At 47.0% G+C, this 24,961-nt stretch overlaps 1 protein-coding gene across 1 annotated transcript in view; it reads right to left on the bottom strand.

Annotated features, from left to right (window-relative positions):
• The window catches only part of dmpd (F-box protein dmpd), a 218,819-nt gene extending 196,519 nt beyond the window's left edge, over nt 1–22,300 (bottom strand). The window contains exon 1 of the mRNA XM_070090614.1: nt 22,008–22,300. The gene's annotated coding sequence lies outside the window, so the exon portion shown is untranslated. The remainder of the gene's footprint in view (nt 1–22,007) is intronic.
• Between the last annotated feature and the right edge of the window lie 2,661 nt (nt 22,301–24,961).

A 24,961-nucleotide genomic window follows, 5' to 3' on the forward strand; every position in this document is an offset into this window, starting at 1 on the left:
CCAGTCTTGCTGGTTCATCCTCCTCTCTCTCTCTCTGGTAGTATCCTTAACATGTTGATGCACGAGGTTCTCCAGTACCACATCCATCATCTTGGCTCTCCATGTTTCGGGACCCCCGTGTGGCTCCAGGTTTTCCCAGTCAATCTCCCTGTGGTTGAAATCGCCCATAACCAGTAACTTTGCTCTGCTCGAGTGAGCTCTTCTTGCCACCTCGGCCAGTGTGCCCACCACTGCTCTGTTCCTCTCTTGGCCTCCTGTAGTTCTGTGGTGGATTATACATCACTGCAATGACTACCTTATGTTCCCCAGACTGAAGTGTACCTACTATGTAGTCCCTTCCTCCATGCCTTCCATTTCCTCAAATCTCCATCGGTCTTTTATGAGCAGTGCAACCCCTCCACCCCGTCTGCTCCTTCTATCTTTCCTCAGGATCTGATATCCTGGTGGGAAGATTGCGTCTGTTATTGTCTCAGTGAGTTTCGTTTCTGTGACTGCTACAATGTCTGGGGACTTCTCATTGATTCTTTCATGCCACTCCTCATATTTATTCGTTATTCCATCCTCATTCTTTTCTAATACTGTGATCCTGGGAGAAGATTGGGGTTGGGGGATCGGGAGCCCGGGCGGGTGCCTATCGGGGGTTGCAGTTGGGGTGGGGGCAGAGTTCCCATGGGGGGTTGCTGTACGGGTGGGGTTTGTGGTGTGGGGGATGGGGGCAGAGGGATCAGTGTGTGTGTGTCGGTTTAGTTTGCTCAGTTGCCTTGGGGTTGTCGCAGTTGGAGTCCTTCTGCGGGAGTTTCTGGAGGGTGTGTTTGCCCTTCCACCTGCATCTGGGTTCTTCAGCTCATCTGTCATTTCCTCTCGTTCCTCCTTTCGTTTTTGTACTCTCTCTCAGTATCAACCTTTCCTCTTGTGTTCTGTCTTGATCGAGGTACACACACTGGTACTCTTGTTTGTCTCTCAGTCGTGCTTTCACCTGCAGAATCATGGTATGAGTTGATTCTGCCTTGAAAATTACTTTGAGAGTCCATTTCTGCCCCCTTGCAAACCACCCAATACTCTAAAAATTTGCCACCTGGGTCATGTCGCCCTCACCTATTGCTTTCATACCTTCAATCTCTCTTTCCTCCTCCTGTTTCCTTTCATCATAAGTCTCCCTTTCAACTTCCTGGAGCCCAAGGCAAAAACTGATCTCGCCCTTTCGTCCTCTCACTGTGTCTCCCATTGCATCCTCTGAGGTGTTTTAGTTTCTTCCATTGAAGCGTTCCTTCCTTCAAGCCCTTCCCTGGCTGAGGCCCCTATGCTCAGTGGACTGTCTTTTCTGCTCAACTGTTCCTGGCCCCTGCAGTGTCTGTTAGAGTCTCTGCAGGTGTCATAGCCTCTTCTTTGTCTTCACACCTCTCATTTGTTCCTAGTGTGCTCCTCATCTTTGCCTTGGCCCCATGTGGGTCTGAAAGGGCCTTCGTATGCTGTATAGCATCTATGCTCCCTCCAGGTCCCCTGTCTGTGCCTGATGTAGAAGTTCCTGATGTTATGTCTGTACAGTCATTTTTCTCTTCAACCCTTTCAGGGTCGAGAGGCCCTCTCCTAAACTATTTCTCAGGGTCGAAAATTTTTCGGAAAAAAAATAAATAAAAATTTTCTTATAAAATGACAGGTTTTTTCCCCGATCATAATAAGGCCAAAAGAATGAATTTTGATGGAAAACTTATGGAATTATGCTCTCATGAAGTTAGCGGTCTCGACGATGTTTACGCATTGGCAATTTCACCCAATTTGAGCCCTATTTTTGGCTAATTCCTGTGTACAAGTCGACAACAATGATACCTATTTTGCTAGAACTCCATCTTTTCTATTGAACGAGTACAACAAACTACCCATTTACCGATTTCAACTATCCAATAAAGTGGTCAGAAATTGGCAATTTTGCCAATTTCACACAAATTTCAGGAGATGTCAATTTCCAAATAGGGTCCAGAATAAACAAAACAGACATTCCTGGCACTAAAATAACATTTTCTCTGTTCATTAGTGATGTCCCCAGGCCCCTCTTACATCTCTTTTGCTTTCCACTTTGAATTTTTATTCTCACAAAAAATAGAGGAGGTACTAATATGCAGACTACTGCATTAGTGTAGAAATGGTATAAATAGGATCAGCGCACTTGTGAAAGTAGTAGTCAATATAGTCCACCAGGCAGTAGTCAATATAGTCCACCAGGTAGTTGTCAATGTAGCCCACCAGGTAGTAAATAGTCCAGGAAGCAGTCAATATAGTCCACCAAGTAGTAGTCAATATAGCCCATCAGGTACTAGTCAATATAGTCCAAGTAGTAGTCAACATAGCCCACCAGGTAGTAGTCAATATAGTCCACCAGGTAGTAGTCAATATAGTCCACCAGGTAGCAGTCAATATAGTCCACCAGGTAGTAGTCAATATAGCCCACCAGGTAGTAGTCAATATAGCCCACCAGGTAGTAGTCAATATAGTCCACCAAGTAGTAGTCAATATAGTCCACCAAGTAGTAGTCAATATAGCCCACCAGGTAGTAGTCAATATAGTCCATCAGGTAGTAGTCAATATAGTCCACCAGGTAGCAGTCAATATAGTCCACCAGGTAGTAGTCAATATAGCCCACCAGGTAGTAGTCAATATAGTCTGCCAGGTAGTAGTCAATATAGTCCACCAGGTAGTAGTCAATATAGTCCACCAGGTAGTAGTCAATATAGTCTGCCAGGTAGTAGTCAATATAGTCCACCAGGTAGTAGTCAATACAGTCCACCAGGTAGTCAATATAGTCCACCAGGTAGTAGTCAATATAGTCCACCAGTTAGTAGTCAACATAATCCTCCAAGTAGTAGTCAATATAGTCCAACAGGTAGTCAATATAGCCCACCAGGTAGTAGTCAATATAGCCCACCAGGTAGTAGTCAATATAGTCCACCAGGTAGTAGTCAATATAGTCCACCAGGTAGTAGTCAATATAGTCCACCAGGTACTAGTCAATATAGTCCACCAGGTACTAGTCAATATAGTCCACCAGGTACTAGTCAATATAGTCCACCAGGTACTAGTCAATATAGTCCACCAGGTAGTAGTCAATATAGCCCACCAGGTAGTAGTCATAGTCCACCAGGTAGTAGTCAATATAGTCCACCAGGTAGTAGTCAATATAGTCCACCAGGTAGTCAATATAGCCCACCAGGTAGTAGTCAATATAGCCCACCAGGTAGTAGTCAATATAGTCCACCAGGTAGTAGTCAATATAGTCCACCAGGTACTAGTCAATATAGTCCACCAGGTACTAGTCAATATAGTCCACTAGGTACTAGTCAATATAGTCCACCAGGCAGTAGTCAATATAGCCCACCAGGTAGTAGTCAATATAGTCCACCAGGTAGTAGTCAATATAGTCTACCTAGTCAATATAGTCCACCAGGTAGTAGTCAATATAGTCCACCAGGTAGTAGTCAATATAGTCCACCAGGTAGTAGTCAATATAGTCCACCAGGTACTCATCAATATAGTCCACCATGTACTAATCAATATAGTCCACCAAGTAGTAGTCCATATAGTCCACCAGGTAGTAGTCAATATAGTCCACCAGGTAGTGAATACAGTCCATCAGGTAGTCAATATAGTCCACCAGGTAGTCAATATAGTCCACCAGGTAGTCAATATAGTCCAACAGGTAGTAGTCAATATAATCCACCAAGTAGTAGTCAATATAGCCCACCAGGTAGTAGTCAATATAGTCCACCAGGTAGTAGTCAATATAGCCCACCAGGTAGTAGTCAATATAGTCCACCAGGTAGTAGTCAATATAGTCCACCAAGTAGTCAATATAGCCCACCAGGTAGTAGTCTAGTCCACCAAGTAGTAGTCAATATAGTCCACCAGGTAGTAATCAATATAGCCCACCAGGTAGAAATCAATATAGCCCACCAGGTAGTAGTCAATATTGTCCACCAGGTAGTAGTCAATATAGTCCACCAGGTAGTAGACAATACAGTCCACCAGGTAGTAGTCAATATAGTCCACCAGGTAGTCAATATAGTCCACCAGGTAGTCAATATAGTCCACCAAGTAGTAAATATAGTCCACCAGGTAGTAGTCAATATAATCCACCTAGTAGTAGTCAATATAGTCCACCAGGTAGTAGTCAATATAGCCCACAAGGTAGTAGTCAATATAGCCCACCAGGTAGTAGTCAATATAGTCCACCAGGTAGTAGTCAATATAATCCACCAAGTAGTAGTCAATATAGTCCACCAGGTACTAGTCAATGTAGCCCACCAGGTAGTCATTATAGTCCACCAGGTAGTAGTCAATATAGTCCACCAAGTAGTCAATATAGTCCACCAGGTAGTAGTCAATATAGTCCACAAGGTAGAAGTCAATATAATCCCCCAAGTAGTAGTCAATATAGTCCACCAGGTGGTAGTCAATACAGTCCACCAGGTAGTAGTCAATATAGTCCATCAGGTACTAGTCAATAAAGTCCACCAGGTACTAGTCAATATAGTCCACCAGGTACTAGTCAATATAGTCCACCAGGTACTAGTCAACATAGCCCACCAGGTAGTAGTCATTATAGTCCACCAGGTAGTAGTCATTATAGTCCACCAGGTAGTAGTCAATATAGTCCACCAAGTAGTCAATATAGTCCACCAGGTAGTAGTCAATATAGTCCACCAGGTAGTAGTCAATATAGTCCACCAGGTAGTAGTCAATATAGCCCACCAGGTACTAGTCAATATAGTCCACCAGGTACTAGTCAATATAGTCCACCAGGTTACTATTAGTCAATATAGTCCACCAGGTAGTCAATATAGCCCACCAGGTACTAGTCAATATAGTCCACCAGGTACTAATCAATATAGTCCACCAAGTAGTAGTCCACATAGTTCACCAGGTAGTAGTCAATATAGTCCACCAGGTAGTCAATAGTCCACCAGGTAGTAGTCAATATAGTCCACCAGGTAGTCAATATAGTCCACCAGGTAGTCAATATAGTCCACCAGGTAGTAGTCAATATAGTCCACCAGGTAGTAGTCAATATAGTCCACCAGGTAGTAGTCAATATAGTCCACCAGGTAGTAGTCAATATAGTCCACCAGGTAGTAGTCAATATAGTCCACCAGGTAGTAGTAAATATAGTCCACCAGGTAGTAGTAAATATAGTCCACCAGGTAGTAGTAAATATAGTCCACCAGGTAGTAGTAAATATAGTCCACCAGGTAGTAGTAAATATAGTCCACCAGGTAGTAGTCAATATAGTCCACCAGGTAGTAGTCAACATAGCCCACCAGGTAGTAGTCAATATAGTCCACCAGGTAGTAGTCATTATAGTTACCAGGTAGTAGTCAATACACTCCACCAGGTAGTAGTCAATATAGCACACCAGGTAGTAAATATAGCACACCAGGTAGTAGTCAATATAGTCCACCAGGTAGTAGTCAATACAGTCCACCAGGTAGTAGTCATTATAGTCCACCAGGTAGTAGTCAATACAGTCCACCAGGTAGTAGTCAATATAGCACACCAGGTAGTAGTCAATATAGTCCACCAGGTAGTAGTCAATACAGTCCACCAGGTAGTAGTCATTATAGTCCACCAGGTAGTAGTAAATATAGCACACCAGGTAGTAGTCAATATAGTCCACCAGGTAGTAGTCAATACAGTCCACCAGGTAGTAGTCAATACAGTCCACCAGGTAGTAGTCAATATAGTCCACCAGGTAGTAGTCAATATAGCACACCAGGTAGTAGTCAATATAGCACACCATGTAGTAGTCAATACAGTCCACCAGGTAGTAGTCAATATAGCACACCAGGTAGTAGTCAATACAGTCCACCAGGTAGTAGTCAATACAGTCCATCAGGTAGTAGTCAATATAGTCCACCAGGTAGTAGTCAATATAGCACACCAGGTAGTAGTCAATATAGCACACCAGGTAGTAGTCAATATAGTCCACCAGGTAGTAGTCAATATAGCACACCAGGTAGTAGTCAATATAGCACACCAGGTAGTAGTCAATATAGTCCACCAGGTAGTAGTCAATGCAGTCCACCAGGCAGTAGTCAATATAGTCCACCAGGTAGTAGTCAATAGTCCACCAGGTAGTAGTCAATATAGCACACCAGGTAGTAGACAATGAAGTCCACCATCCAGTATGGTCCCCCAGTTAATGTAGTCCATCTGCGAGTCCAGTCCATCAATTAATATACTCCAATACCCAGTACAGTCCAGCAAGAATGGTCCACCAGTTAAGTCCACTAGCCAGCAGTCCTTATAGTCCACTAGCCAGTACAGTCCTTGATAGTCCACTAGCCAGTACAGTCCACCAGCGAGTAGTCATTGATAGTCCACCACCCAGTACAGTCCTTGATAGTCCACCAGCCAGTACAGTACTTGACAGTCCACCAGCCAGTACAGTCCATGATAGTCCACCAGCCAGTACAGTCCATGATAGTCCACCAGCCAGTACAGTCCATGAGTCCACCAGCCAGTACAGTCCTTGATAGTCCACCAGCCAGTACAGTCCTTGATAGTCCACCAGCCAGTAAGGTCATTGATAGTCCACCAGCCAGTACAGTCCTTGATAGTCCATCAGCCAGTACAGTCCATGATAGTCCACCAGCCAGTAGTCCTTGATAGTCCAGCAGCCAGTACAGTCCATGATAGTCCACCAGCCAGTACAGTCCATGATAATCCACCAACCAGTACAGTCCATGATAATCCACCAACCAGTACAGTCCTTGATAGTCCACCAGCCAGTACGGTCATTGATAGTCCACTAGCCAGTAGTCCTTGATAGTCCACCAGCCAGTACAGTTCATAATAGTCCACCAGCCAGTACGGTCATTGATAATCCACCAGCCAGTACAGTCCATGATAGTCCACCAGCCAGTACAGTCATTGATAGTCCACCAGCCAGTACAGTCCATGATAGTCCACCAGCCAGTACAGTCCTTGATAGTCCACCAGCCAGTACAGTCCTTGATAGTCCACCAGCCAGTAGTCCTTGATAGTCCACCAGCCAGTACAGTCCATGATAATCCACCAACCAGTACAGTCCTTGATAGTCCACCAGCCAGTAGTCACTGATAGTCCACCAGCCAGTACAGTCATTGATAGTCCACCAGCCAGTACAGTCATTGATAGTCCACCAGCCAGTACAGTCCTTGATAGTCCACCAGCCAGTACAGTCCTTGATAGTCCACCAGCCAGTAAAGTCCTTGATAGTCAACCAGCCAGTACAGTCCATGATAGTCCACCAGCCAGTACAGTCCTTGATAGTCCACCAGCCAGAACAGTCCTTGATAGTCCACCAGCCAGTACGGTCATTGATAGTCCACCAGCCAGTAGTCCTTGATAGTCCATCAGCCAGTACAGTCCATGATAGTCCACCAGCCAATAGAGTCCTTGACAGTCCACCAGCCAGTACAGTTCATGATAGTCCACCAGCCAGTACAGTCCATGATAATCCACCAACCAGTACAATCCTTGATAGTCCACCAGCCAGTACAGTCCTTGAAAGTCCACCAGCCAGTACAGTCCATGATAGTCCACCAGCCAGTACAGTCATTGATAGTCCACCAGCCAGTACAGTTCATGATAGTCCACCAGCCAGTACAGTCCATGATAATCGACCAACCAGTACAGTCCTTGATAATCCACCAACCAGTACAGTCCTTGATAGTCCACCAGCCAGTACAGTCCTTGAAAGTCCACCAGCCAGTACAGTCCTTGATAGTCCACCAGCCAGTATGGTCATTGATAGTCCACTAGCCAGCAGTCCTTGATAGTCCACCAGCCAGTACAGTCCATAATAGTCCACCAGCCAGTACGGTCATTGATAGTCCACCAGCCAGTACAGTCATTGATAGTCCACTAGCCAATAGTCCTTGATAGTCCACCAGCCAGTACGGTCATTGATAGTCCACTAGCCAGTAGTCCTTGATAGTACACCAGCCATTACAGTCCATGATAGTCCACCAGCCAGTAGTCCTTGATAGTCCACCAGCAGTACAGTCCATGATAGTCCACCAGCCAGTACAGTCCATGATAGTCCACCAGCCAGTACATTCTTTGATAGTCCACCGTCCAGTAGTCCTTGATAGTCCACCAGCCAGTACAGTCCTTGATAGTCCACCAGCCAGTCCAGTATATGATAGTCCACCAGCCAGTACAGCCCATGATAGTCCACCAGCCAGTACAGTCCTTGATAGTCCACCAGCCAGTACAGTCCATGATAGTCCACCAGCCAGTACAGTCCATGATAGTCCACCAGCCAGTACAGTCCTTGATAGTCCACCAGCCAGTACAGTCCTTGATAGTCCACCAGCCAGTACAGTCCTTGATAGTCCACCAGCCAGTACAGTCCTCAATAGTCCACCAGCAATTACAGTCCATGATAATCCACCAGCCAGTAGTCATTGACAGTCCACCAGCCAGTACAGTCCTTGATAGTCCACCAGCCAGTACAGTCCTTGATAGTCCACCAGCCAGTACAGTCATTGATAGTCCACCAGCCAGTACAGTCCTTGATAGTCCACCAGCCAGTCCAGTCCATGATATTCCACCAACCAGTAGTCATTGACAGTCCACCAGCCAGTACAGTCCTTGATAGTCCACCAGCCAGTACAGTCCATGATAGTCCACCAGCCAGTACAGCCCATGATAGTCCACCAGCCAGTACAGCCCATGATAGTCCACCAGCCAGTACAGTCCTTGATAGTCCACCAGCCAGTACGGTCATTGATAGTCCACTAGCCAGCAGTCCTTGATAGTCCACCAGCCAGTACAGTCCATAATAGTCCACCAGCCAGTATGGTCATTGATAGTCCACTAGCCAATAGTCCTTGATAGTCCACCAGCCAGTACGGTCATTGATAGTCCACTAGCCAGTAGTCCTTGATAGTACACCAGCCATTAGTCCATGATAGTCCACCAGCCAGTTGTCCTTGATAGTCCACCAGCAGTACAGTCCATGATAGTCCACCAGCCAGTACAGTCCATGATAGACCACCAGCCAGTACAGTCTTTGATAGTCCACCGTCCAGTACAGTCCTTGATAGTCCACCAGCCAGTACAGTCCTTGATAGTCCACCAGCCAGTCCAGTCCATGATAGTCCACCAGCCAGTACAGCCCATGATAGTCCACCAGCCAGTACAGTCCTTGATAGTCCACCAGCCAGTACAGTCCATGATAGTCCACCAGCCAGTACAGTCCTTGATAGTCCACCAGCCAGTACAGTCCTTGATAGTCCACCAGCCAGTACAGTCCTCAATAGTCCACCAGCCAGTACAGTCCTCAATAGTCCACCAGCAATTACAGTCCATGATAATCCACCAGCCAGTAGTCATTGACAGTCCACCAGCCAGTACAGTCCTTGATAGTCCACCAGCCAGTACAGTCCTTGATAGTCCACCAGCCAGTACAGTCATTGATAGTCCACCAGCCAGTACAGTCCTTGATAGTCCACCAGCCAGTCCAGTCCATGATAGTCCACCAGCCAGTAGAGTCCTTGATAGTCCACCAGCCAGTACAGTCCTTGATAGTCCACCAGCCAGTACAGTCCTTGATAGTCCACCAGCCAATAGAGTCCTTGATAGTCCACCAGCCAGTACAATCATTGATAGACCACTAGCCAGCAGTCCTTGATAGTCCACCAGCCAGTACAGTCCTTGATAGTCCACCAACCAGTACGGTCACTGATAGTCCACTAGCCAGTAGTCCATGATAGTCCACCAGCCAGTACAGTCCATAATAGTCCACCAGCCAGTACTGTCATTGATAGTCCACCAGCCAGTACAGTCCATGATAATCCACCAGCCAGTACAGTCCATGATAGTCCACCAGCCAGTACAGTCATTGATAGTCCACTAGCCAATAGTCCTTGATAGTCCACCAGCCAGTACGGTCATTGATAGTCCACTAGCCAGTAGTCCTTGATAGTACACCAGCAGTACAGTCCATGATAGTCCACCAGCCAGTACAGTCCATGATAGTCCACCAGCCAGTACAGTCCTTGATAGTCCACCGTCCAGTACAGTCCTTGATAGTCCACCAGCCAGTAGTCCTTGATAGTCCACCAGCCAGTCCAGTCCATGATAGTCCACCAGCCAGTACAGCCCATGATAGTCCACCAGCCAGTACGGTACTTGATAGTCCACCAGCCAGTACAGTCCTTGATAGTCCACCAGCCAGTACAGTCCTTGATAGTCCACCAGCCAGTACAGTCCATGATAGTCCACCAGCCAGTACAGTCCTTGATAGTCCACCAGCTAGTACAGTCCTTGATAGTCCACCAGCTAGTACAGTCCTTGATAGTCCACCAGCCAGTCCAGTCCATGATATTCCACCAACCAGTACAGTCATTGACAGTCCACCAGCCAGTACAGTCCTTGATAGTCCACCAGCCAGTACAGTCCATGATAGTCCACCAGCCAGTACAGCCCATGATAGTCCACCAGCCAGTACAGCCCATGATAGTCCACCAGCCAGTACAGTCATTGACAGTCCACCAGCCAGTAGTCCTTGATAGTCCACCAGCCAGTAGAGTCCTTGATAGTCCACCAGCCAGTACAGTCCTTGATAGTCCACCAGCCAGTACAGTCATTGGTAGTCCACTAGCCAGCAGTCCTTGATAGTCCACCAGCCAGTACAGTCCTTGATAGTCCACCAGCCAGTACATTCCTTGATAGTCCACCAGCCAGTACGGTCCTTGATAGTCCACTAGCCAGTAGTCCTTGATAGTACACCAGCCAGTACAGTCACTGATAGTCCACTAGCCAGCAGTCCTTGATAGTCCACCAGCCAGTACAGTCCTTGATAGTCCACCAGCCAGTACGGTCATTGATAGTCCACTAGCCAGTAGTCCTTGATAGTCCACCAGCCAGTACGGTCATTGATAGTCCACTAGCCAGTAGTCCTTGATAGTACACCAGCCAGTACAGTCCATGATAGTCCACCAGCCAGTAGTCCTTGATAGTCCACCAGCAGTAGAGTCCATGATAGTCCACCAGCCAGTACAGTCCATGATAGTCCACCAACCAGTACAGTCCTTGATAGTCCACCGTCCAGTACAGTCATTGATAGTCCACCAGCCAGTACAGTCCATGATAGTCCACAAGCCAGTACAGTCCATGATAGTCCACCAACCAGTACAGTCCTTGGTAGTCCACCGTCCAGTACAGTCCTTGATAGTCCACCACCCAGTACAGTCCTTGATAGTCCACCAGCCAGTACAGTCCTTGATAGTCCACCAGCCAGTGTAGTCCTTGATAGTCCACCAGCCAGTACAGTCCTTGATAGTCCACCAGCCAGTACAGTCCTTGATAGTCCACCAGCCAGTACAGTCTTTGATAGTCCACCAGCCAGTACAGTCCTTGATAGTCCACCAGCCAGTACAGTCCATGATAGTCCACCAGCCAGTACAGTCCTTGATAGTCCACCAGCCAGTACAGTCCATGATAGTCCACCAGCCAGCAGTCCTTGATAGTCCACCAGCCAGTACAGTCCTTGATAGTCCACCAGCCAGTAGGCCTTGATAGTCCACCAGCAGTACAGTCCATGATAGTCCACCAGCCAGTACAGTCCTTGATAGTCCACCAGCCAGTACAATCCATGATAGTCCACCAGCCAGCAGAGTCCTTGACAGTCCACCAGCCAGTAGTCCTTGATAGTCCACCAGCCAGTACAGTCCATGATAGTCCACAAGCCAGTACAGTCCTTGATAGTCCACCAGCCAGTACAGTCCTTGATAGTCCACCAGCCAGTACAGTCCATGATAATCCACCAGCCAGTACAGTCATTGATAGTCCACCAGCCAGTACAGTCGTTGATAGTCCACCAGCCAGTAGTCATTGATAGTCCACCAGCCAGTACAGTCCATGATAGCCCACCAGCCAGTACAGTCCTTGATAGTCCACCAGCCAGTACGGTCATTGATAGTCCACCAGCCAGTACAGTCCTTGATAGTCCACCAGTCAGTAAAGTCCTTGATAGTACACCAGCCAGTACAGTCCATGATAGTCCACCAGCCAGCAGAATCCTTGATAGTCCACCAGCCAGTAGTCCATGATAGTCCACCAGCCAGTACAGTCCATGATAGTCCACCAGCCAGTACAGTCCATGATAGTCCACCAGCCAGTACAGTCCTTGATAGTCCACCAGCCAGTACAGTCCATGATAGTCCACAAGCCAGTACAGTCCATGATAGTCCACCAACCAGTACAGTCCTTGGTAGTCCACCGTCCAGTACAGTCCTTGATAGTCCACCACCCAGTACAGTCCTTGATAGTCCACCAGCCAGTACAGTCCATGATAATCCACCAGCCAGTACAGTCATTGATAGTCCACCAGCCAGTACAGTCATTGATAGTCCACCAGCCAGTACAGTCGTTGATAGTCCACCAGCCAGTACAGTCATTGATAGTCCACCAGCCAGTACAGTCCTTGATAGTCCACCAGCCAGTACGGTCATTGATAGTCCACCAGCCAGCACAGTCCTTGATAGTCCACCAGTCAGTAAAGTCCTTGATAGTACACCAGCCAGTACAGTCCATGATAGCCCACAAAGTAGTCCTTGATAGTCCACCAGCCAGTAGTCCTTGATAGTCCACCAGCCAGTACGGTCATTGATAGTCCACTAGCCAGTAGTCCTTGATAGTCCAGCCAGTACAGTCCATGACAGTCCACCAGCCAGTGCAGTCATTGATAGTCCACTAGCCAGTAGTCCTTGATAGTCCACCAGCAGTACAGTCCATGATAGTCCACCAGCCAGTACAGTCCTTGATAGTCCACCAGCCAGTACAGTCCATAATAGTTCACCAGCCAGTACAGTCCATAATAGTTCACCAGCCAGTACAGTCGATAATAGTTCACCAGCCAGTGCAGTCCATAATAGTTCACCAGCCAGTGCAGTCCATAATAGTTCACCAGCCAGTACAGTCCTTGATTGTCCACCATCCAGTACAGTCCTTGATAGTCCACCAGTCAGTACAGTCCTTGATAGTCCACCAGCCAGTACAGTCCACCAGCCAGTACAGTCCACCAGCCAGTACAGTCCACCAGCCAGTACAGTCCTTAATAGTCCACCAGCCAGTACAGTCCATGATAATCCACCATCCAGTAGTCCTTGATAGTCCACCAGCCAGTACAGTCCTTGATAGTCCACCAGCCAGTACAGTCCATGATAGTCCACCAGCCAGTACAGTCCTTGATAGTCCACCAGCCAGTACAGTTCATGATAATCCACCATCCAGTAATCATTGATAGTCCACCAGCCATTATAGTCCCACAGCCAGTACAGTCTTCGTCAGTACAATCCAACAGCCAGTACAGTCTCACTGTCAGTACAATCCAACAGCCAGTACAGTCTCACTGTCAGTACAATCCAACAGCCAGTACAGTCTCCCTGCCAGTACAATCCCACAGCCAGTGCAGTCCCAGATACAGTAGTCTCACAGCCAGTCAGTCTCACAACCAAGTCTTACAACCAGTACATTCCCACAGCCAGTACAGTCTAGCCAGTACAGTCCCACAGCCGGTGCATTCCCACAACCAATACAGTCCCACAGCCAGTACAGTCTCCCTGTCAGTACAATCCAACAGCCACTACAGTCTCCCTGCCAGTACAATCCCACAGACAGTACAGTCCCACAGACAGTATAGTCCCACAGACAGTACAGTCCCACAGCCAGTACAGTCCCACAGCCAGTACAGTCCCACAGCCAGTACAGTCCCACAGCCAGTACAGTCCCACAGCTAGTGGAGTCCCACAGCTAGTGGAGTCCCACAGCCAGTGCAGTCTCCCAGCCAGTGCAGTCCCACAGCCAGTGCAGTCCCACAGCCAGTACAGTCCCACAGCCAGTACAGTCTCACAGCCAGTACAGTCTCACAGCCAGTACAGTCCCATAGCCAGTGCAGTCTCACAACTAGTACAGCCCCACAGCCAGTACAGTCCACCAGACAGTAGTCCACCAACCAATCTGGTCCACGAGCCAGTACTGCTCACCAGTCAATACAGTCCCACAGCCAGTACAGTCCCACAGCCAGTGCAGTCGCACAGCCAGTGCTGTCCCACAGCCAGTGCTGTTCCACAGCCAGTACAGTCTCACAGCCAGTACAGTCCCACAGCCAGTACAGTCTCACAGCGAGTAAGTCAGTAGCACTGTGTACTTGTGTTAGTATGACAAGGAGTCCACAACCAGTACAGTTCACCAAACAGTACAGTCCAAGAGTCAGTAGTCCACCAGCCAGTCCAGTCCACTAGCCAGTCCGGTCCACTAGCCAGTTCGGTCCACTAGCCAGTCCGGTCCACCAGCCAATACATTCTTCCAGCTAGTCCAGGAGTCAATATAGTCCACCAGCCAGTACTGCTCACCAATCAATACAGTCCACCAGCCAGCACAGTCCCCACAGCCAACACAGTCTCCACAGTCCACCAGATGGTACAATCCCCTAGTCAACAGAATCCACCTGCCAGTACACTCTGCCAGCCAATGAAGTCAACCAGTCAGTAAGCCCACTACACAAGTCCATCAGTCAGTACAGTCCAGCAATCAATCCAGTCTACCAGGCAGTACAGCCCAGGAGTCAGTATAGTCCAACATCCAGCACAGTCCAGCAGCCAGCACTGTTCACCAGCCAGTATAGTCCAACAGCCAGTACAGTCCAGCAGCCAGGAGTCCAGGAGCCAAAACAGTTCACCAACCAGTACAATCCACCAACAAGTACAATCCACCAGCCAATAAAGTCCACCAGCCAATACAGTCCACCAGCCAATACAGTCCATCAGCCAGTATAGCCAACCAGACAGTGTAGTCCACCAGCCTTAGTAATAAGTAGAATGTAAGCCAACAATGTTAAGTTGGCCCATAATGCCAAGGCATAATAGAGGCTCTCTTTGTACTGCATCCCACTATTGTATATACACAATCTCAATGTTCTGTTTGCAAAGACATTAAATAAATAAATAAATAAATAAATAAATAATCCTCCAATCAGCTCAGTCCACACATCAAGTGTCCACCAGCCAACATGGTCCATTATCCAGTGTAGTCCATCAAGTACAGTCCACCAGCCAGTACAGTTCATCTAGTATTGTCCAACAGTCAATACAGTCCATTATCCAGTACAATCCACCAGGCAATGCAATCTGCCAGCAAACAGTCCATCATCCAGTACAGTCCATCATCCAGTACAGTCCATCACCCAGTACAGTCCATCACCCAGTACAGTCCATCACCCAGTACAGTCCACCAGTCAGTACAGTCCACCAGCCAGTACAGAACCCCACAAATTACAGTCCACTAGTCATTATATTCTTCCAGCCAGTCCAGTAGTCAACATAGTCAACCAGCCACCACAGTCCACCAGCCAATACATGCCACCAGCTAATACAGTCCACAGGTCAGTACAGTCCACCAGTCAGTACAGTCCACCGGTCAGTACAGTCCAGTGGTCAGAATAGTACATCGGTCAGTACAGCCTACCAGTCAATATAGTCCACTAGCCAGTTGTCTTTCAATTAGCAACGTCCATTCGCTAGTACTGTCCACCAGCCAGTATAGTAGACCAGCCAACACAGTCCATCAGCTAGTACAGTCCATCATCCAGTACATTCCATAAGCCAGTACAGTACACCAACCGATACAGTCTAAGTCAATATAGTTCACTAACTAGCACAGTCCACAAGCCAATACAGTCAATCCAGTACAGTCCAGTAGCTAGTGGTCCACTAGCCAGTATAGTCCATCATCCAGTACATTTCACCAACCAGTACAATCCACCAGCCTGTACAGTCCACCAACTGGTACAGTCCATAAGCCAATATAGTTCACTAACCAACACAGTCCACCAGAGTACAGTCCATTAGCCATTACATTCTTCCAGTCAGTCCAGTAGTCAATATAGGCCACCAGCCAGTATAGTCCATCAGTCAATACAGTTCACCAACCAATGCAGTCCACCAGCCAATACAGCCCACTGGTTAGTACAGTCCACCAGTCAATATAGTCCATCAGCCAGTATAGCCCACGAATCAGCAAGTTTATTCAGGTATACATAAATACAGTTACATAGATTATCATACATAACAGCATATGTGTAAAGTAGTACAGTCCACAAGCCACAACAGTCCACTGGCCAGTACAGTCCACCAACCAGTATAGCCCATCAGCCAATAGTCCACCAGCCAATACATTTAATAAGTCAGTACAGTTCACTGGTCAGTACAGTCCACCAGTCAATACAGTCCACTTGTCAGTATAATCCATCAGTCTGTAAAGCCTACCAGTCAAAGTCCACTAGCCAGTTGTCTTTCAATCAGCACCATCCATTAGCTAGTACTGTCCATCATCCAGTATAGTCCACCAGACAATGCATTCTACCAGCCAGCAGAGTCTATCATCCAGTACAGACGATCATCCAGTACAGACTACCATCCAGTATAGTCCACTAGCCAGTACAGTCCAGCAGCCAGAACGGTTCATCAACTAGTACAATCCATCAGCCAGTAGTCCACCAGCCGGTACAGTCCACCAGTCAGTACAGTCCACCAGCCAGTACAGTCCACCGGCCAGTACAGTCCACCGGCCAGTACAGTCCACCAGCCAGTACAGTCCACCAGCCAGTACAGTCCACCAGCCAGTACAGTCCACCGGCCAGTACAGTCCACCGGCCAGTACAGTCCACCAGCCAGTACAGTCCACCAGCCAGTACAGTCCACCGGCCAGTACAGTCCACCGGCCAGTACAGTCCACCGGCCAGTACAGTCCACCAGCCAGTACAGTCCACCGGCCAGTAGAGACCACGAAAAATTACAGTTCACTAGCCATTACATTCATCCAGCCAGTCCAATAGTCAATATAGGCCACCAGCCAGCACAGTCCACCAACCAATATAGTCCATCAGCCAATATAATCCACTAGCCAGTACTTTCCACTGGTCAGTAGAGTCCATCAGTCAGTACAGCCTACCAGTCAATATAGTCCACTAGCCAGTTATCTTTCAATCAGTGCCGTCCATCAGCTAGTACTGTCCACCAGCCAGCACAATCCACAAGCCAGTAAGGTAGACCAGCCAACACAGTCCATCATCCAGTACAGTCCATCAGGCAATGCAATCCACCAGCCAACATGGTCCATTATTCAGTGTATTCCAAGTACAGTCCACCAGCCAGTACAGTCCACCAGCCAGTACAATCCATCTAGTATATTTCACCAGCCAGCACAGTCCACCAACCAGTACAGTAGACCAGCCAATACAGTCCACCAGCCAACAGTCCACTGGTCAGTACAGTCCACTGGCCAGCACAGTCCACCGGCCAGCACAGTCCACCGGCCAGCACAGTCCACTGGCCAGTACAGTCCACTGGCCAGTACAGTCCACTGGCCAGTACAGTCCAACAGTTAAAAAAGTCCTCAAATCTGCTCAGTCCAGAAGTCAATATAGTACACCAGGCAATACAATCCACCAGCCAACACAGTCCATTATCCAGTACAGTGCACTGGCCAACAGTCCACCAGCCGGTACAGTCCACCGGCCAGTACAGTCCACCGGTCAGTAGTCCACCGGCCAGTACAGTCCACCGGCCAGTACAGTCCACCGGCCAGTACAGTCCACCGGCCAGTACAGTCCACCGGCCAGTACAGTCCACCGGTCAGTACAGTCCACCGGCCAGTACAGTCCACCGGCCAGTACAGTCCACCGGCCAGTACAGTCCACCGGCCAGTACAGTCCACCGGCCAGTACAGTCCACTGGTCAGTAGTCCACCGGCCAGTACAGTCCACCGGTCAGTACAGTCCACTGGTCAGTAGTCCACTGGCCAGTAGTCCACCGGCCAGTACAGTCCACCGGCCAGTACAGTTCACCGGCCAGTACAGTCCATCTTCCAGTACAGTCCATCTTCCAGTACAGTCCATCTTCCAGTACAGTCCATCATCCAGTACAGTCCATCATCCAGTACAGTCCATCATCCAGTACAGTCCATCATCCAGTACAGTCCGTCATCCAGTACAGTCCATCATCCAGTACAGTCCATCATCCAAGACAGATATCATCCAAGACAGTCATCTAGTACAGTCATCATCCAGTAGTCATCATCCAGTACAGTCCACCGGCCAGCACAGTCCACCGGCCAGTACAGTCCACCGGCCAGTACAGTCCATCATCCAGTACAGTCATCATCCAGTACAGTCATCATCCAGTACAGTCATCATCCAGTACAGTCATCATCCAGTACAGTCATCATCCAGTACAGTCATCATCCAGTACAGTCCACCAGCCAGTACAGTCCAACAGTTAATAAAGTCCTCCAATCCGCTCAGTCCAGAAGTCAATATAGTACACCAGGCAATACAATCCACCAGCCAACACAGTCCATTATCCAGTACAGTCCACCGGCCAACAGTCCACCAGCCGGTACAGTCCACCGGCCAGTACAGTCCACCGGCCAGTACAGTCCATCATCCAGTACAGTCATCATCCAGTACAGTCATCATCCAGTACAGTCATCATCCAGTACAGTCATCATCCAGTACAGTCATCATCCAGTACAGTCCACCAGCCAGTACAGTCCAACAGTTAATAAAGTCCTCCAATCTGCTCAGTCCAGAAGTCAATATAGTACACCAGGCAATACAATCCACCAGCCAACACAGTCCATTATCCAGTACAGTGCACCGGTCAACAGTCCACCAGCTGGTACAGTCCACCGGCCAGTAGTCCACTGGCCAGTACAGTCCACTGGTCAGTAGTCCACCGGCCAGTACAGTCCATCGGTCAGTAGTCCACCGGCCAGTACAGTCCATCATCCAGTACAGTCCATCATCCAGTACAGTCCATCATCCAGTACAGTCCATCATCCAGTACAGTCCATCATCCAGTACAGTCATCATCCAGTAGTCATCATCCAGTACAGTCCACCGACCAGTACAGTCCACCAGTCAGTACAGTCCACCGGCCAGTACAGTCCACCGGCCAGTACAGTCCACCGGCCAGTACAGTCCACCGGCCAGTACAGTCCACCAGCCAGTACAGTCCACCGGCCAGTACAGTCCACCGGCCAGTAGTCCACTAGTCAGTACAGTCCACCGGCCAGTAGTCCACTAGTCAGTACAGTCCACCAGTCAGTAGTCCACCGGCCAGTAGTACACTAGTCAGTACAGTCCACCGGCCAGTAGTCCACTAGTCAGTACAGTCCACCGGCCAGTAGTCCACTAGTCAGTACAGTCCACCAGTCAGTAGTCCACCGGCCAGTAGTCCACTAGTTAGTACAGTCCACCGGCCAGTAGTCCACTAGTCAGTACAGTCCACCGGCCAGTAGTCCACTAGTCAGCACAGTCCACCGGCCAGTAGTCCACTAGACAGTACAGTCCACCAGTCAGAAGTCCACCGGCCAGTAGTCCACTAGTCAGTACAGTCCACCGGCCAGTAGTCCACTAGTCAGTACAGTCCACCAGTCAGTAGTCCACCGGCCAGTAGTCCACTAGTTAGTACTGTCCACCGGCCAGTAGTCCACTAGTCAGTACAGTCCACCGGCCAGTAGTCCACTAGTCAGCACAGTCCACCGGCCAGTAGTCCACTAGACAGTACAGTCCACCAGTCAGTAGTCCACCGGCCAGTAGTCCACTAGTCAGTACAGTCCACCGGCCAGTAGTCCACTAGTCAGTACAGTCCACCGGCCAGTAGTCCACTAGTCAGTACAGTCCACCGGCCAGTAGTCCACTAGTCAGTACAGTCCACCGGCCAGTAGTCCACTAGTCAGTACAGTCCACCGGCCAGTAGTCCACTAGTCAGTACAGTCCACCAGTCAGTAGTCCACCGGCCAGTAGTCCACTAGTCAGTACAGTCCACCGGCCAGTAGTCCACTAGTCAGTACAGTCCACCAGTCAGTAGTCCACCGGCCAGTAGTCCACCAGTCAGTAGTACACCGGCCAGTAGTCCACCAGTCAGTACAGTCCACCGGCCAGTAGTCCACCAGTCAGTACAGTCCACCGGCCAGTAGTCCACTAGTCAGTACAGTCCACCAGTCAGTAGTCCACCGGCCAGTAGTCCACTAGTCAGTACAGTCCACCGGCCAGTAGTCCACTAGTCAGTACAGTCCACCAGTCAGTAGTCCACTAGTTAGTACAGTCCACCGGCCAGTAGTCCACTAGACAGTACAGTCCACCAGTCAGTAGTCCACTAGTCAGTACAGTCCACCGGCCAGTAGTCCACTAGTCAGTACAGTCCACCGGCCAGTAGTCCACTAGTCAGTACAGTCCACCAGTCAGTCCACCGGCCAGTAGTCCACTAGTCAGTACAGTCCACCGGCCAGTAGTTCACCAGTCAGTAGTCCACCGGCCAGTAGTCCACCAGTCAGTACAGTCCACCGGCCAGTAGTCCACTAGTCAGTACAGTCCACCGGCCAGTAGTCCACTAGTCAGTACAGTCCACCAGTCAGTAGTCCACCGGCCAGTAGTCCACTAGTCAGTACAGTCCACCGGCCAGTAGTCCACTAGTCAGTACAGTCCACCGGCCAGTAGTCCACTAGTCAGTACAGTCCACCGGCCAGTAGTCCACTAGTCAGTAGTCCACCAGTCAGTAGTCCACCGGCCAGTAGTCCACTAGTCAGTACAGTCCACCGGCCAGTAGTCCACTAGTCAGTACAGTCCACCAGTCAGTAGTCCACTAGTCAGTACAGTCCACCAGTCAGTAGTCCACCGGCCAGTAGTCCACTAGTCAGTACAGTCCACCGGCCAGTAGTCCACTAGTCAGTACAGTCCACCAGTCAGTAGTCCACCGGCCAGTAGTCCACCAGTCAGTACAGTCCACCGGCCAGTAGTCCACTAGTCAGTACAGTCCACCAGTCAGTAGTCCATCGGCCAGTAGTCCACTAGTCAGTACAGTCCACCGGCCAGTAGTCCACTAGTCAGTACAGTCCACCGGCCAGTAGTCCACTAGTCAGTACAGTCCACCGGCCAGTAGTCCACTAGTCAGTACAGTCCACCGGCCAGTAGTCCACTAGTCAGTACAGTCCACCAGTCAGTAGTCCACCGGCCAGTAGTCCACTAGTCAGTACAGTCCACCGGCCAGTAGTCCACTAGTCAGTACAGTCCACCAGTCAGTAGTCCACCGGCCAGTAGTCCACTAGTCAGTACAGTCCACCAGTCAGTAGTCCACCGGCCAGTAGTCCACTAGTCAGTACAGTCCACCGGCCAGTAGTCCACTAGTCAGTACAGTCCACCAGTCAGTAGTCCACCGGCCAGTAGTCCACTAGTCAGTACAGTCCACCGGCCAGTAGTCCACTAGTCAGTACAGTCCACCAGTCAGTAGTCCACCGGCCAGTAGTCCACTAGTCAGTACAGTCCACCAGTCAGTAGTCCACCGGCCAGTAGTCCACTAGTCAGTACAGTCCACCAGTCAGTAGTCCACCGGCCAGTAGTCCACTAGTCAGTACAGTCCACCGGCCACTACAGTCCATTAACCACTCGATACAATGACTTATAATAGTGATAAAATAAATCACCATCTGGAAAATCAGCTTAATAAAATTTACCATTGTTCACATTAATATTTAATGTAGAGTTGAGTGTTAGAGGCGAACAATGTGACTGTCTCAGTCACTAACATTATTAATAATGTAACCTCAAAATAATGTATATTATTATTCTTAAGGGATCTAAGAAGTCCATCCCCCCCCCCTTCTTCCTCTCCTGCTCTCAACCTTTATCTACATATTATCTTTTATACAAGTACAGCATAATGTACTTTAAATGGGAGGAAGATACAGCAGTTGAAGGTAATTTGTTAATAAAAAGTAAGTGCAGCAAGTTGGGTAAAATAATGTTAGAGGAGTCAGTAGTGGCCAGTTGACCTTGGTCGTCGCAACACTCTTATATCTCTCCACTGATGTAATTTAACTTCCTCGAAGCTACCCAGGTTAATGCAGGAAATATTCACATACTAGAAAATCTCAGAGTAGCTGTTGGGAGACGCCAAAAACCTTACCTTTTATGCTAGAAACAAGGGACGAGTCTCCTCAATGTCCGACGCAGCAGCCACTAGCGGACCCTACGATACTTCACAATTAACCTTCAATAATTAATCTATCTTCCTATCTACAGCCTTATTGGTCGGCCAAGATAATTAGTAGATTCTACTGCACGTTCATGGCAGCTCCTGTCCGCCTACGACCCATAAATTTGTAGAACATGCAGGAATTGTGAAAGAGAGTAGTGAACAAAGCGGAGGTCCTGGCTGAGTGTAGTGTTGCTGGTGACACTGGTCCAGTCTGCCATCTATATACGACACAACATTCACATATAAACAATCTAAACCTTTCTCTCATACAGGTTTTACTGCTATAATTTGTTGAATATATTATCCAAATCTTTTTATTGCCCATTATATTTTTCTGATGAAACTCCTTACTGTACTTATTGTCGTCAGTGAAGGCTTTAGGCAGAGTTCGCCACACTCAACATAAATATTAATTTATTTTGTTCAGAAAGTTAGTGGAAACGTTATTACTTTATTTTTTATATTCTAACGGAGTCAGAAATTTTACTATTATATAGTTTTTTCATTCGCCAGCCTTCTATGAATAAAATATGGTGTAGACTCTTATTCTTTATTCAGATTCATTACATGTGAAAATAATCAATGATTACAGAAAGAATACAGGTAACGGAGTTCATGAAGTATTATTACTTCTGAACAACCTTCTACCTGAACGTCGGTAAAATGTTATATACTGAACATTAATGATATGAAGGCAAATTATATTTTACCACAGACATGTATATTTATCAAATAGATAATTATATTGATATAGATGAAGCTCTGTATGACGTAGTTTAGCGCTTCATATTTTATTATAATGTATGACTTGAGGGTTTAACGCATAGTTTTGATTGTTATAATAGTAATATGGAAAGTTGTTTAGAACAGCAATTACTGTATACCTTTAATATTAGCTTTTAGTTTTTTTTCTGTCTATATACTTAAGTGATTTACATAAACGCAATAATGGAAATAAAACATTTTTTTAGCTATGCAACCTGGATGTGGCACATTGACCTGACTGGGTCATCTACATTAACTATATAAAGTGCCATATATGTACAATTACAACATTAATGTGACTTTAAAACCCTTGCATAAAATTATACTGATTTCTAAAATCATTCTAGATTTACAGAATAAATCTTATCTTAAGTTAAATCATAATTTATGACTGTGTCTGTGTTACTACCAACTATTTACAAAGTTAGTCTGACAGCTGCTATATTATACTTGCAGGTTCAGCTTTGATTATAATTATAATCTCATGACAGCTGTACACCCAATGTAAATTTAATTTGAATATGCTATACCAACTTATTCATCTACATTATACATTGTAATGCTTATTTTTGTGACTAATATATTTTTGAAGTTTTTTTTTTTAAGAGACTATTGCACTTTCTACTGACACTTTTTGTGAGAAATGCTTTTTGTTAAACTAATACTGTTTCATAAACAATTTTTTTTTTAAAGATTAATGTTTTTTTTTGTTTGTACAAATTATTGGTTTTGTGTACACTAATGTTTCTTTGTGCATAAACTGGTATTTCTTTTAGAGAATTATATGAAGGTTTTTCTTATATACAAACATACTTGTGTACCCACTAGTGATTTTGTGCACAAATGCTTTTGTGTACACTAGGTAGCTAAGTAAATTTATTTAGATCCAAGTTTCCACGATTTTTGGATGAATACATTTGTTTTACATAGAAGCTTACATGCAAATTACATTGGATAACCCAAAAAAGGTCAAACTTCATTTTTATTGGGTCTTTTCAATACTGCACTTTACTATTAGCAGACTTAGTATCAGATACATGATTTCTAACAGTAAGAATGAAAAACTGAGTAAATCAAATACATAAATACAGGTACAACAGGAATAAACAGAATACAGTAAATCAAATGTATGAGAATGAATCACACAAGCATTACTAAAAAGAAAAAGCTAAATAGTATTACGGTTACAAGAATTTAAATTATACAAGAAGCTGTATGGTAGAGTTATTATTGAAAGAATTAAGAGTAAGACAGAAAGTAGGACAGCAGATGAACAAGGAGGCTTTAGGAAAGGTAGGGGGGGTGTGGACCAAGTGTTTACAGTGAAACATATAGGTGAACATTATTTAGATAAGGGTAAAGAGGTTTTTGTGGCATTTATGGATTTAGAAAAGGCATATGACAGGGTGGATAGGGGGGCAATGTGGCAGATGTTGCAGGTATATGGTATAGGAGGTAGGTTACTTAAAGCAGCGAAGAGTTTTTACACGGCTAGTGAGGCTCAAGTTAGAGTATGTAGGAGAGAGAGAGAGATTATTTCCCAGTAATTGTAGGCCTTAGACAAGGATGTGTGATGTCACCATGGTTGTTTAATATATTTATAGATGGGGTTGTAAGAGAAGTGAATGCGAGGGTCTTGGCAAGAGGTGTGGAGTTAAAAGATAAAGAATCAAACACAAAGTGGGAGTTGTCACAGTTGCTCTTTGCTGATGACATGGTGCTTTTGGGAGATTCTGAAGAGAAGTTGCAGAGGTTGGTGGATGAATTTGGAAGGGTATGTAAAAGAAAATTAAAAGTGAATATAGGAAAGAGTAAGGTTATGAGGATAACAAAAATATTAGGTGACAAAAGACTGGATATCAGATTGGAGGGAGAGAGTATGGAGGAGGTGAATGTATTCAGATATTTAGGAATGGACGTGTCAGCGGATGGGTTTATGAAGGATGAGGTGAATCACAGAATTGATGAGGGGAAAAGAGTGAGTGGTGCACTTACGAGTCTGTGGAGACAAAGAACTTTGTCCTTGGAAGCAAAGAGGGGAATGTATGAGAGTATAGTTGTACCAACACTCTTGTATGGTTGTGAAGCATGGGTGATGAATGTTGCAACAAGTAGGA

Source organism: Cherax quadricarinatus, chromosome 3 (genome assembly GCF_038502225.1).
Source record: "Cherax quadricarinatus isolate ZL_2023a chromosome 3, ASM3850222v1, whole genome shotgun sequence".
In the NCBI taxonomy this organism is placed as follows: domain Eukaryota; kingdom Metazoa; phylum Arthropoda; class Malacostraca; order Decapoda; family Parastacidae; genus Cherax; species Cherax quadricarinatus.